Source organism: Grammomys surdaster, unplaced genomic scaffold (assembly GCF_004785775.1).
Source record: "Grammomys surdaster isolate TR1022 unplaced genomic scaffold, NIH_TR_1.0 165, whole genome shotgun sequence".
In the NCBI taxonomy this organism is placed as follows: Eukaryota; Metazoa; Chordata; class Mammalia; order Rodentia; family Muridae; genus Grammomys; species Grammomys surdaster.
This window is the reverse complement of record NW_021604613.1, coordinates 1,718,887-1,731,843: the sequence shown is the minus strand read 5'-3', so window position 1 is coordinate 1,731,843 and position 12,957 is coordinate 1,718,887. Positions and strand designations below refer to the sequence as shown.

At 38.7% G+C, this 12,957-nt stretch overlaps 2 long non-coding RNA genes across 2 annotated transcripts in view; one reads left to right on the top strand and one right to left on the bottom strand.

Annotated features, from left to right (window-relative positions):
- Window positions 1-12,237, top strand: part of LOC114619876 — an 18,338-nt gene extending 6,101 nt beyond the window's left edge. Inside the window, exons 2-3 of the long non-coding RNA XR_003711226.1 lie at window positions 4,510-4,656; window positions 11,066-12,237. This is a non-coding gene — a long non-coding RNA (uncharacterized LOC114619876). The remainder of the gene's footprint in view (window positions 1-4,509; window positions 4,657-11,065) is intronic.
- On the bottom strand, window positions 4,118-7,211 carry LOC114619877. The gene is made up of 3 exons (XR_003711227.1): window positions 7,188-7,211; window positions 5,812-5,896; window positions 4,118-4,517 (listed from the first exon to the last, which is right to left on the bottom strand). It is a non-coding gene; the product is annotated as an uncharacterized LOC114619877 (long non-coding RNA).
- Window positions 12,238-12,957: the final 720 nt, after the last annotated feature.

Sequence of the window (12,957 nt, the reverse complement as noted above, 5' to 3'; positions counted from 1 at the left end):
CTCCCTCCCTCCCTCCCTCCCTCTCTCTCTCTCTCTCTCTCTCTCTCTCTCTCTCTCTCTACTACCTTCTTAACTCCCCTCCCCATGCCCTGAATAAACTCTATTCTATACTAAAAAAAAGAAAGAAAGAAAAAGAAAAAAGAAGAAGGAAAAAAAAGCTACTTCAAATTCCTAGACTAAAATATAAGGCAAAGTCTGAACCCTAAATATCTTGGCAGACTCTGTGTCTCCACGAAGTCACTGTGCTGATCTTGCCCAAGAATGCCCATCCTCTTTGTTAAAATATTAGCTTAATTGACTTAAACTGTTAGAAGATTTTTGTTTTCATTTTTCCTTGAAGGAAATATATTTAGACCATAGTATTATAGAATATTTGTAGTATTTCCCCAGAATCACCATTTAGAATTAATTCAGAAAAGCTATGATAATCAAAGATATTCAAGAACTAAGATAACCTAAATCATATTTGCTAGACAAACATCTAAGAATGCTAGTACTATATAAGCCTCAACTTTCATTATCAAAACCTTTATACAATGCAGTTTCTCCCTTCCCTTTGCCATAAAATACATCTTCACACTGGACTCTGAAATCTGACTAGTACTCTCCCTACCCTCTCCCCTGGTTCTGTGGCATGAGCTTCTACCACCATCAGTGCGGTCTGAGTTAGGATTCCAGGACCACCAGACCACTTTGTGGAAGGAAAAGTTGATGCTGCCCTTTTTCTTTTTTATGTCCCTCGTGTCTATTTGGACAATTTTGCTGCTTGGGAAAGCAGTGGACACCCTTATGGTTGGCCCAGGCTCAGTTGCCACAAATTTCTTCCTTCACTCAAGGGCATGTGTGCTGAAGCAACTCCAGATAAAAGACATATGCAGTGTTTGCTTTGCTTTCTCACTTGGTTAAAGACATGGATATTTATAAGGGAGAAGCTACTAAACAGAACCGTAAAAGCAGGAAGTGCTGAGTGTGCTTGAGGTCAGCCAGAGAGATCCTGGGGAGAAGAGGAGGACAGGGAAGGGGAGGGAGGAAGAGGACAGGAGAGGGAGGAGTCTGAAGAAGAAGACTGAAATGGCAGGGGTAAATGTGGAGGAGACCAGAGAGGGGACCAGAGTTCATTCAACATTTCAACACAAAGGTTCTTCAACTTCTCTGAGGTTGAGGAAGGGAAGGAGAGAACACGGCTGAACAAAGAACATTTGTGCAATAGTATTGTCACCTCAAAGTATGATCATTTTCCATATAGTACATTGTGTGCCATAAATTTGTATAATTATTATCAAACTTAATTTTGTTAATTTCCTTTGTAATATTTATATTGAAAAAATTTTCTTGTAAAAAAAAATTCACCCACCCACATTCATGCACACACTTTCTCTGTTTCTTTCAAAAACAAATTAAAAAAAGAAAGAAAAGAAAACATGCAAGAAACACACACACACATAATCAAACTCCATAAAAACACAAAACAAAACCATAAAATACAAGCAAAAGAGAAATAGGAAAAATTTAAAAATCCCAAACAAAGGAATGAGACAAAAGAGAAAAAATATACAGAAAGACCATTTTGTGTTATGATCATCTACTGGTGGACACAGGACATCTATTGTTCCTTAAATATTTAAGGTTTATTTGCCTGGTGAGACTTCATTGGAGAAAACTAGTAATTTTCTTTGAGAGTGGATATGAGTTAGAGACATCTTCTTCATCAGGGGTGGAAGCTCATGACCATTCCCACTCACAGCACTGGGGCCCCCAAATGGCTTAAACCTGTGTGTAAGGCCACAGGGTGTATGAGTTCGTATGTCAGTCAGTCCTGATGTATCTGGAAGATGCTGATTAAACTCATTAAAAAAAAAGTATTGCTTTGCCTCTTTCCCAGAAACACATTTTCTCTGAGGAGGCCATCATCAGATTTTAAAGGCCATGGAGTGAAAGCAGGACATTGTGACTTTAAAAGCAAAATAGGAGTGGACCTAGTTACCAAAGTACAGAATTACCAGTACATAACATATACAGAATTAAATATTTAGAATAAAAAAATTACAATAAATTGCCATAATTTCTTTTTGCTATTTGATAAAAACACATATAGAATCTGTTAATGGGGCCCCTTTTAGGGTTTTGGAAAGAATCCTTTCAAGAAAAGAAGTTAAAGCCAAAAGTCTTATTAGCCTTATGATAAATCTGCCTGCAGTTTAACTGATATAAATTGCACTAAAGCAAAGGTCTCACTCGCCACTCTCTCATTTCAGAGAGCTCCCCATGGAAGCATTGGTGAAGAGGGTGATAACAGCGTTCACGGTGCTGACCCTAAATGTTCAAGATGTACTCAGAACACCACTGTGCTTTAAAATACAACTAGAGTAGTAACATACACATAAAAATGCTTTACATAGTTGTAAAGTTATTCATATGTATTACAATATGAGTATTAAAAATTTATTTTATCTCAATATTCAAAGTTATCTAAACTTTCAATGAACCCATTTATTTTTACCTTCTATAGCTCATTAGAGTTTTGCTTTATTAAAACTATAATATATTATCATTTATTTTTCTTTGAACAGCTTTATTAGTACTTTATCTTTCATATTTAATACAATCTGATTATAATTAACATTTTAATGTGATCTGAGTTATGGCTAATCTTATATGGAAGAATTGAATCACAGTTTTACAGATCATTTTAAGGTGTGTTTTATGTATTTCAGTTTTCTTGTTACACATGCCTATCATTTGGTTATGTGGTAGCAATCATAACATTCTTTCATCTTGTTATCTCTTTTAATTTTTTTAATAGTACAGAGAATTTTGATTAGGATAACTCAGGATTCAGAAGAAAGTTGGAATAGTTGACAAATACATGCAGGATGCTAGACGAGAGATGAATGTAGTAGAGAAGAAGTGATAGCGAACATGGGGCTGCCGTGTGTCAAGAATGTAAAGACAAGGGACAGAGAGCATGAGGAACTGACAAGATTAGAGCATTATAGTCCTAGGCTAAAAAAAAAAAAAAAAGCAAGAAGTTGGCAGTGGGTTTATCTAATGGGAGCAGGACTGTACCTTATGATAAAGTCTAAGGGTGTGTCATTTGATAAGTGCCCAAGGTGGGCTCTGGAGGTCAGATGATCAGGCAGAAAGAACTAGAAAGATATACTCAGAGGAGTGGGTCTCAGCCCTGACTCTTCACCATAACTACCTAGAGAGTGTTAACACCCTCCTGAAAACCTAGGTCTCCAGGGGCAACTAAACCCTAATCTATAGGTGGGCTGACGCACTAATGGATTTGAAAATTTACCAGGTGATTCTTGTATGCAGACAAACTTGAGAACTCTGTGTTAGAACAGTTGGCATCTAAAGAAGCTACTGTAGTCCTATTGGGCAACATTCTTCTCTCATTCATTCTTCATATATAAACCAGAACATTTGAGGAAAAGATGCCAGGGAAAGCAGTTTTGAAAATACCCTCTGTGTTTCTAGTGAAACCATTTTAGGAGCTGCTGGACTGGGGGGATTATTTTCTGTGATATACTTTGTCTCATTCATTGAGGAAACCTATGCAATGTTTTAAATGTATTAAAGTCATGATTCATGTCAGAAAGGAAACAGATCAACCAAATTAGAATAATAGGAAGATGAAAACTGAAAGGAGACCTTAGGGAAGCCACCCTAGCCTTCTATTGCAAATGGAAAGAGGTACAGAAAGTGTCCTTGTTCTACCTTGATAGGTTGCTAGCTGCAGTGTTGTTTTATGGTCCCTCCTTCTTTGCCAGGGGCTAGAGTAAACATGTTGATAGAGGTTAAAAGCAAGTTACAGGAGAGAATGTAAGCAAACGAGACCATAGGCCTGGAGATCAGAAAAGCCCCAGATAGACCTAGTCACTCAGAGAGTTAATAACAGAATCGCCTGACAAATCATTTTGCTTTTTTTTCTAACTTACAATATTGGCTCCTAAATTAAAACTCTTATTATTACAAAATGGAAACACTTGAAGGGATATAACCAAATTCATAAAGTCCTCCAAACATGTGGACAAGACCAGTGTGATGTTGTCACATAACTGTAACAATGGAAGTCAGAGACTCATAAAGCATAAGCAAGTTGGCCAGAGAGCAATTTATTTGAACTATGAAGTGTTGATGCTAAACATGGGACTTCAGCTAGCAGTTATGAGAATCCTTCAACCATCGAGGCAGCTATTGGCTAAGAATGGCTTGTATAAGAGGGTTAGAACTGTGAAGGTCTCTAGGTTTGGAGTAACATGTGGGCTTCCTAAGGTCATACACTGAACTCTAAAAAGAGATTTTGCAATCTCTACTTAGTTCCTCTGCCATATGACTGTCATGTGTTTTCATATTCCCTGAGTTAGTGTGCTACCTGAACTAACTCAGTATAGAGGAATTCAAAACAAAAGCAGTTCTCTTTTGTTGGATAAAATTAACAGTACATAATAAGTTCTGGTTCTTGCTCACACTTCCTTGTGTTTTCCGGTGCTTTCATTTCAGGATACAATCTGTAGAAGAAAAAGAAAAGCGTTGGCCACACAGAGTCTCCCTGCTCTGATGACAGGTTGCTAGCTGCAGTGCTGTTTCCTGGCCCCTCCTTCTTTGCCAGTGGCTACAGTGATGATGGAGGCTATAAGCAACTTAAAGGTGAGAGGGTAAGCAGATAGGACCGTAGGCCTGGGAATCAGAAAAGTCTCACTGGGCTGAAATGAGTGGCCAGATCCTGAGCATCTGTACTTCAGTGGGAGAACACAGAAGCCCACATAACTGGACAAGATATTTAAGTTCAAAAGAGAAAGACACCATCTTTACAGCTCTTAAAAGGCCATTACTGGAACTATTTCTATATCTAAGGGTAACAGAAAATTTAGAGGCATCTGGGTTATCTACAATTCCCTAGAAACTGTTTATAAAACTTCTGTGTTCTTTCTACATTTTTCCTGGAGAAAGGCAATCCGTCATTTTTACTCTCTGGAGAAAGGCAATCCATCAGTTTTATTAAGTACTCAGAGTGAAAAGAACCACATGTTATTTAAAATCTATAGCTAAGGAGAGAAAGAGGTGACCAGGGTTAGTTTTAATCTCAATGTGAGGAAGTCATTCTTCACATTTAAAGCTGTCCAGAGATGGAACGAACTACCATGAGAGGTTTCAAACTTCCAGGCCATTAGGACAGAATAACGTACAAGGAACTTAAACAGCATATGGGCAACTGAAATACTTTTAAGTTATATATATATATATATATATATATATATATCGTCAGTGTGATTGCTGGTGAGGTTAAGAACCCTGAACCCCAACGTCATAATGATGACAAACAAGAATGATGGCTAGACCTTCTCTGGGTAGCTCTTGTTTACAGACTGTTCAGCCTCAGCCTAGAAGCGTACTTTCTGTATTGCGGTATTTAATAGTACCAAACTATTAGCATAAGGCAAGTTGGTGGAGAACTAAAGGTGGGAACATAGTGGATAAAATTACAGTCTTAACTGGAATGGACTTCGACTGAATTGGGTCTTCTGGGTGACACACGTTTGTGATCCCAGGAGTACAAGGCTGTTTGAGACCAGTCTGGGCTACACATAGAGGCCTTGTCTAAACAAAAGAAGCTGAAAAATAATGTAACTACTAGGCTGATGGGATCTCACTCTAGTTTCTTTATTTACTAGCCATGTGTGGCCTTGTAGCTACAGCTCCTTTGTTTCACATTCATAAAATGCCAATGTCAATGGTACCTACAGTCAAATGAACATAAGAATCGGAAATAACTAAAACCCACCAGTTGTGGGGAACACATACCTTTAATTCTAAGTGGATCCCTGTGAGTTTAGGGCTCTCCTGATCTTTTCCCATTTCATCCCATATATGAAGTAGTCGATGTCCACTGAAGAAAGATAACGGCGGCTCATTTACAATTGTTCTTAACAGCTAAGCTCAAGAGTATCCTGAAGGGTCTTCCTTAAGAAAAGGAGTTCAAGCCGGGCGGTGGTGGCACACGCCTTTAATCCCAGCACTTGGGAGGCAGAGGCAGGTGGATTTCTGAGTTTGAGACCAGCCTGGTCTACAGAGTGAGTTCCAGGGCAGCCCAGGCTACACAGAGAAACCCTGTCTTGAAAAACAAACAAACAAACAAAAACAAAAAAAACCCCAAACAAACAAAAAAGAGGAGTTCAACAGCAGTCTTATGAATGTATGCTTTTAGCAGCACACTTGTTCTTGGGTTGGGAGCTATGGCTTAGTGTGGGGTTAGAAGTCCTCCGTGTAGTCTATGTTTCACCATTCAGTTTTGGCAGAGTTGCACCCATGTCTTGAGTTTGTGATGTCTCCACCTCATGATTCTAATTCTGAGTGTTTGAGAGATAGCTTAGATATCACTAGGTAGTGGTGTAGACAGTACATATTGATACTTCAGAAATTTCCTATACTACTTTCCATGGGAAAATCTATTTTAGTCTTCTCTCTACTAATTAGTTTGGGGATAACAAAAGTGAATTATTTTTTTCCCTTCACAGACTATATCTTATTGAAATCAAACTCTTCCTTCCTGTCCTTAAATAGAGATCTTTTTCATGTCTGTAGATTTCAAGATGATCTTGGTTTGTTCCCTGGTTACACTGGGGATTCCCTAGCCAGAGCAGTGCGTTGCACTGCCAGCAGTCAGAGGGAGCAGAGGCACCTGCTCCTGGCTGATTCTTCGGGCTGGAATGTTTTTGAACAGAGACTTCTCTGCTGATTGGCTAGGGAAGTCTGCCACTCTTTGTAGTCTATTTAAAGCTTTCTTGTTATCTTAAAATGCAGCACACACACACACACACACACACACACACGCACATGCACACACACACACAGATTTCATATATAAGAATGCATAAGTCCTTAGTTAATGACTTGTATAACCTCATGAAAAGTAATAGGTTCCTGCCTTTAAATTTACTTTACATCCTAAATTAGTAGCATGTGCAAATACATCAATAAAGCTGGCTGGTCTGGACCACAGTGTTTTTAAAGGTTAATCATAATTGGCTGAACCAGTGTATATATTTGCTTAGTAAGTCATCCTCTTTACAACATGTTAATAGCATACCCCAACATTTGAGGCTTGAAAGGACTGCTTTCAAGCTCCTTGAAGTCCGTTGTAAACAACTTCTGACATGCTAAGTATAAATTACTCTTACCTCTTCATTATTTCTTTTCTTGAGATATCACAGACTTAAATAGGCTCCAGGCTCCCACTCTGGGTTCTTGGCATTATTTGGGAAGAAAGTTTTTTACCAGGTATCTTCTAGCCTCATTTCTGGCTTTAACTCTTGTTTTTCTCACCTGCCACATCCTGCTAGGGTGCAGCTTTGTTACTTGTGCACAGTATTTGAGAGCCAGTACAGGCTGGTTTAGAGACTGTAGCTTTCCCTAAGGGACCTTAACTGCTGAGGGGTTTGGGACCTCTGCCTTCTGTTCATTATGTTGGATTAAAAGTAAGATAATCATGCATCATATACCCTCTTCTCACATTTCTAGAAAACATCCTCAGAATACCCTACTCAGTCACTGCAGCCTAAGATTCTGTGTGATCACACACACACAGAGGTCACAGCCTCAAGCCCTTCTTCCTGTTCAGGGCCATACATATTGCCTGTCTGTTTCCCCTGCTGAAAAGAACTTCCCTCTCAGAAATGTTCTTACTGTAAAATATTGTTGTTTAAACACTTCCTTCCTCCAAACTTAAAGAATAATATAGAGGCAGATTCTTATGCTGTATTCAAAAACAGAACAGTGGCTTTAGTTAAACTTTAAGTATAAGTTTGTTTTTCACTGTGGATACACTTTGATTTTAACCATAACCAATCTTCTTTGGTACAATTATAAAGTTTGGAAAGATTAGTCACCCCCACTCCTTTTGCACCCTAAAAGTCCAGCTCTGTTGACCCTCTGATGAGCCTCTAGTTGCTCTCCAGAAGTTAAATGTCCTGGAATGACTTGTGGGTGAAAGATCAAGTCATGGCAACAAACTGCAGGAAGCAGCGAAGTCTTTATAAGCACGTTCAGACTGTGAGATGGTGACTTGTCACAGCTTGGTGGGACCCACCCAAGAGTGCACTAGAAGGATGCTTTTGCTGAGCCTCCAGAAGACTTAGACACAGACCCTGTCCTCAGAGAAGAGATCTAAACAGAAAGGGAGTGGCTTTCCCACATAAAGGCAGAGAGGATTTATCATACCTGGAGCTGTGTCTTCAATACAATGTAGTATGAATAACTTGATTGCCTGACTGAGAAAACAATAAGCATCAGACCATCCTATAAAAGGAACAGAATTAATGAAGACTTCAGAAACTATGAATTTAGAATGGTTTTTTTATTTCTTTTTTTTTTTCTTTTTCCTTAGGCAAGTCACTTTGAAATACACACTAGGTGAAGTTAAGGACATTTGTCTTACAGTAAAACACACTGATATTAGAAGATAACAAATAATGAATAATATTTAAAGCTCAAAGAACAAGAAATAACTTAAATGTCTGTCCAGCAGGAGATTGGTTAAAACAATAAATCAGAAGATTTGTTTGTAACTTCATTTTATGCTTTTTTTTTTCTTTTTGCCAGATACTTTGAAACAGATGCTTCTGGGCTGGGGGATTCTGATTCTTTCAGCTTTTGAGGTTGGAATGTGCTGAGCTAGACCCCTCCTTTAAAGGTGGCTATTTTGTGCTGGAATGTAAGCATTGACAGTGGCCATACTGTTCAGGGAGCCACTTTCAGGAGAGCATGTTTAGTAGATTCTGACCTTCATTTTTGGTGCCTCTGTTCCTCACTGCCTTAATCGCCCTTAAAGAGAGTGGAATCTGCCTTTCTTGGCCTATGCTGTTTGTTTCACTATTGGCCTTCTTCTAGCTTGTCAGAAATGATTTGGGGTGGTGTGGGGACAACTGAAGAGAGTGTTGGAACCACAGGCATGTGAGAACCATGTCCTAATTCCTCACTGAAGAGCAGGATTCATGCACAAAAGCCACACTCTAATTAGCAACATCTGCCGTCTTTACCAGATTTCTTACACAAGGGCTAAACTAAAAGAGATTCTTTTGAAACAGACCACCAGGGAACATCCCACAGAGAGTGCTGGGTCTTGATGCTGCCTAAAACATTTTTTGTTATTTTATCTCAGCTGTGTGGCAAAAACTTTCATAATGTTTGAAAATTACTCCTGTATAGAAGTTTGCTGAGTTGTATAGTCTTTGGATCTGGTAAATTTTGGTGAGTGTGTGTGCGTGCGTGCGTGTGTGCGTGCATGTGTGTGTATGTGTGTTTTCTTTCTCTTTATTTGTTACTTTTTAAAAATAAGTTTTAAAAAGGAAAACTGTTTCTTTTGAAACATGGTCTATGATCAGAAACAAAAGAAAGCATTCTAGGATGACACTAGGGAAACAGCTGAGAACACCATACCTGGCTCTGTGAGTTTGATTTTAAGAGCCATGATGGGCATGGCTGCTGATCTTGTGTTTTACCTAGAACATTGAGGAATTATGACAATTCTTATTTTCCATGTACGTATTTATCAGTTTCTGGCATGTTGTTACTTCATCATAATTTTCTTTCTTTTTCTTTAGTGGGATGGTTTCTAATATTTCTTGTTATTGTTTATCCTACTCATCTCTTTGTGCAATGTTCGTTACCTCTTAAGTCTCAGATAAAGTAAAGTCCTTTTACTTTATTTTAATTTAATTTTATTTATTTTATTTTGCTTCCAGCCTCTCTCTACCTCATGCATTCCATTGGCTTTTCTGAGAGAGTATTCCTTCCTCTACTAACATTTGCTCAGTGACTTGTCTTTTTATTCTGTATCTTGTCTCCTTCCTCTCAAAAAACTATCCAAAACTAAAATACATTTTAAAAAAGAATGAAAGAATTGGTTCCTGTATAGAGAGCCTGGCAGGCAACACACACCTGCAGCAAGAAGACTGGGTGTTTATGGCCAGCATGAGGTTACATAGCAAGACCCTGTCACAAACAAACAGTAACAGAAAAAGAAAAAAAAAAACGATTCTGCCTTCATTTGAGATCTCTCTTCTTCCTTCATTAGCAACATTCATTTTGTTCACATTTGCTCTTTTAACTTCCCAACCATTTTTGCAATTTGGCTACATATCTATATCTCTTAGAAAATGCCCTCATGAGGGGATGAGAATTTAAATCAATTGGTTGCATGGTTGCCCAACATTCCACATCCCTGAGATTCTATCTTTCAAAACAAAACAAAACAAAACAAAACAAGGCAACGAAAATATTCAAGAGGATCAGGGTTACTGGGGTTACTGGAGCTACTGAGGTTCTAGTATCTTTGCAATGGCAGGTCTGGGATCTATTCTCTGCTCTTTTCTCTTGACCTTTCTATAAAGCCACCACTATCTTCTATAAAGCCACCACTGTCTTCTATAAAGTCACCACTGTCTTTTTGCTGTTGTTGCCTTTTCTTTTTCTTCTTGGTTTCTTTCATGTCGCTTTGCCATGATTTTCAGTTTACCATTTTTATTGTTCTTTTGCATTTCCTCTCAATTCTTTCTCCTCACCCTGGATTTATTTGGCATCCCATGTTCTCATTCAATGTGCCCCCTTGAGTTCACTATTTTTTGTGACTTAGTGTGGTCAGCAATTACCACTGTGCCATCACCTACCAATACCACACCTTTTGGTCTAAATAATGAGTCCATTTATTTAACACTAGCAGGAGCTCTGGATTCTATATGACCAAGCACAATTGCATGTCTTCTAAATTTAGGTTGTTTTTACTGTGTTGTCATTGTTCTTAATTTGTAAAATGTTACTGTATAACAGTAGTTCTTAACTTCCCTAATGCCAAAACCCTTTAATACAGTTCCTCATGTTGTAGTAACCCTCAAACCATGAAATTATTTCTGTTACTACTTTATAGCTATAATTTTGCTGCTGTTAGCAATCATAATGTAAGTATTTTTGAAGATAGAGGTTTGCGGGAGGAGTTGCCACCCAGAGGTTGAGAACTACTGTGGTATAATTAAATATTCTACCATTTCTTGTCACGATCCAGGGATTATGAAGGATCCAGGAATGACTACTGGTTTGAGCAGCCAAGGTGAAACGGTCCAAGAGGAGGAAGGGTCAGCACGGATGTAGAAGAAGCTGGAACAGAAAATGGGAAGCACTGGACCTTGCTCAGAGGTGAACCGGCTGCTGAGGGATGAGGGCAGAAGTCTGTGTCATGAGAAACATGGAGATTAGAGAGCACGATGAAAGCAGAAGCAGCTCCCTCGGCTATGGGACACACCGAGTGCGGTTCCCTTAGCTGTGCTGCGAATGGAACGTTGCCGTGCACTTCCTGTTGGGGAATCGCTGTTTTCTGTAGGGTTGTGTGTTGAGAAACATTAATAGCGTCCTGCATATTGCTCATAATCCGAGTGATGAGAGCTGACTGTAACTGAAGATTTATGCGTTCCAGTTGTCCTGCTGACACTCTGATATCATCACGGAAGGAGCCTAAACATTATTTACTTACTCACTCATTTTACGAAATAGAACTTTTAATAGATGCTTGTCTTAAAGGGCTTAAAACTGAGCTTTAAAAAAAAAACTGGATAATCTCCATGGCAACTTGTGCAGCTGAAATACTTTAGAACATTTTATGCCTGGTGCTAACTCTTCTGCAAACTACTCCCATCACTTGGGAGTGTTAAGGAAATACCTGTCTTAGGGTTCCACGGGTCTAGCGCCCCAGACTCAACTGAACCATCTACTGTGTGTGTTTTCCTCCTCCTCAGTATTAACTTTCTAAATCTTATATTCATGGATCAAGCATTGGTACTTCATCAAATATCTGCTCTGCCAACCCTCAGATCACTGTGCTGGCTTTTAACGTAGTCATGTTCTAGGATCCTGGAATTAATCTGAGATTTGAGGTCTGTGTCATCTCATGACAATCTTTGAAAAATTGAAGACATTGAATAAAAGTATTATATTTTCTTAAGCAATTTCCTGTATTAGTAAAAATATTTAGAGAAAAATACATGACGGGACTGGAGAAATGTTGTGGCAAGTAAATGCACATGTTCCTGCACAGGACCCAAGCACCCACATGGCACCTCGATTCTGTAATCTGGTCTGTGAGGGTACCAGGTATGTATGTGAGGGGCACAGTCAGACATGTATGCAAAATTCCATACACACAAAATAAAAACTAAAAAATAAAGTATTTTAGAAGTTGAAGTTATCTAGGTTTTGTTATTGAAAATAATAATTTCAAGTGTAAAACATAGATCTATAAAATTTGATTGAATTCATTGATTAGAAGTTAAGATAATATTTGTAAAACCAATCAGTGGCTTATTTCTTAATAGCTTTTGAACCTCTTGTAGGAGACAGGAGTCAAGAGAGACTTACTGGTGCTTATTGGTACTTTTTCCCATGAACTGACATCCTTTTGTGGAGGAAGAGCTGATGCTTCCTTCCTGTCCTGCAGAACTGATTACAGTGAATGTTTCTATTTTCACTAGATATGTAAACACATTTCAGCTGGGGAAAATGCAATCATAGCATGGCTCAGCAAAAATGGGAAGGACTTTGTTCAGAAAAGAACAACCCAAGCCTCACAGTAACATCCTTTCTTGCAAATATTTAAAGTTACTTTGAGAGGGAAAACCAGGCTTGTTGTGAAAATCCTCTTAGTTTCAAGGTTGCACGAAGAATCGTAAGGATAATGCCAGACTCAGAAGACATTCCCTGGGAGTGACATAAATAACTCATTAGAGACTGTCGTACTGCCAAATGTGAGGGATCTGTGTTTTGGACTATAAACTTTCAGAAATCCACACTGTTACATGAAGATTAGACAATGGAATGCCTCTCCAGGATCTCTCAGTGGAAGCCCTCAGGCTGAGTTCTGAATAAGGCAATGTACTTGCTGTGTGATCTTGTTTGAAAAGAGTA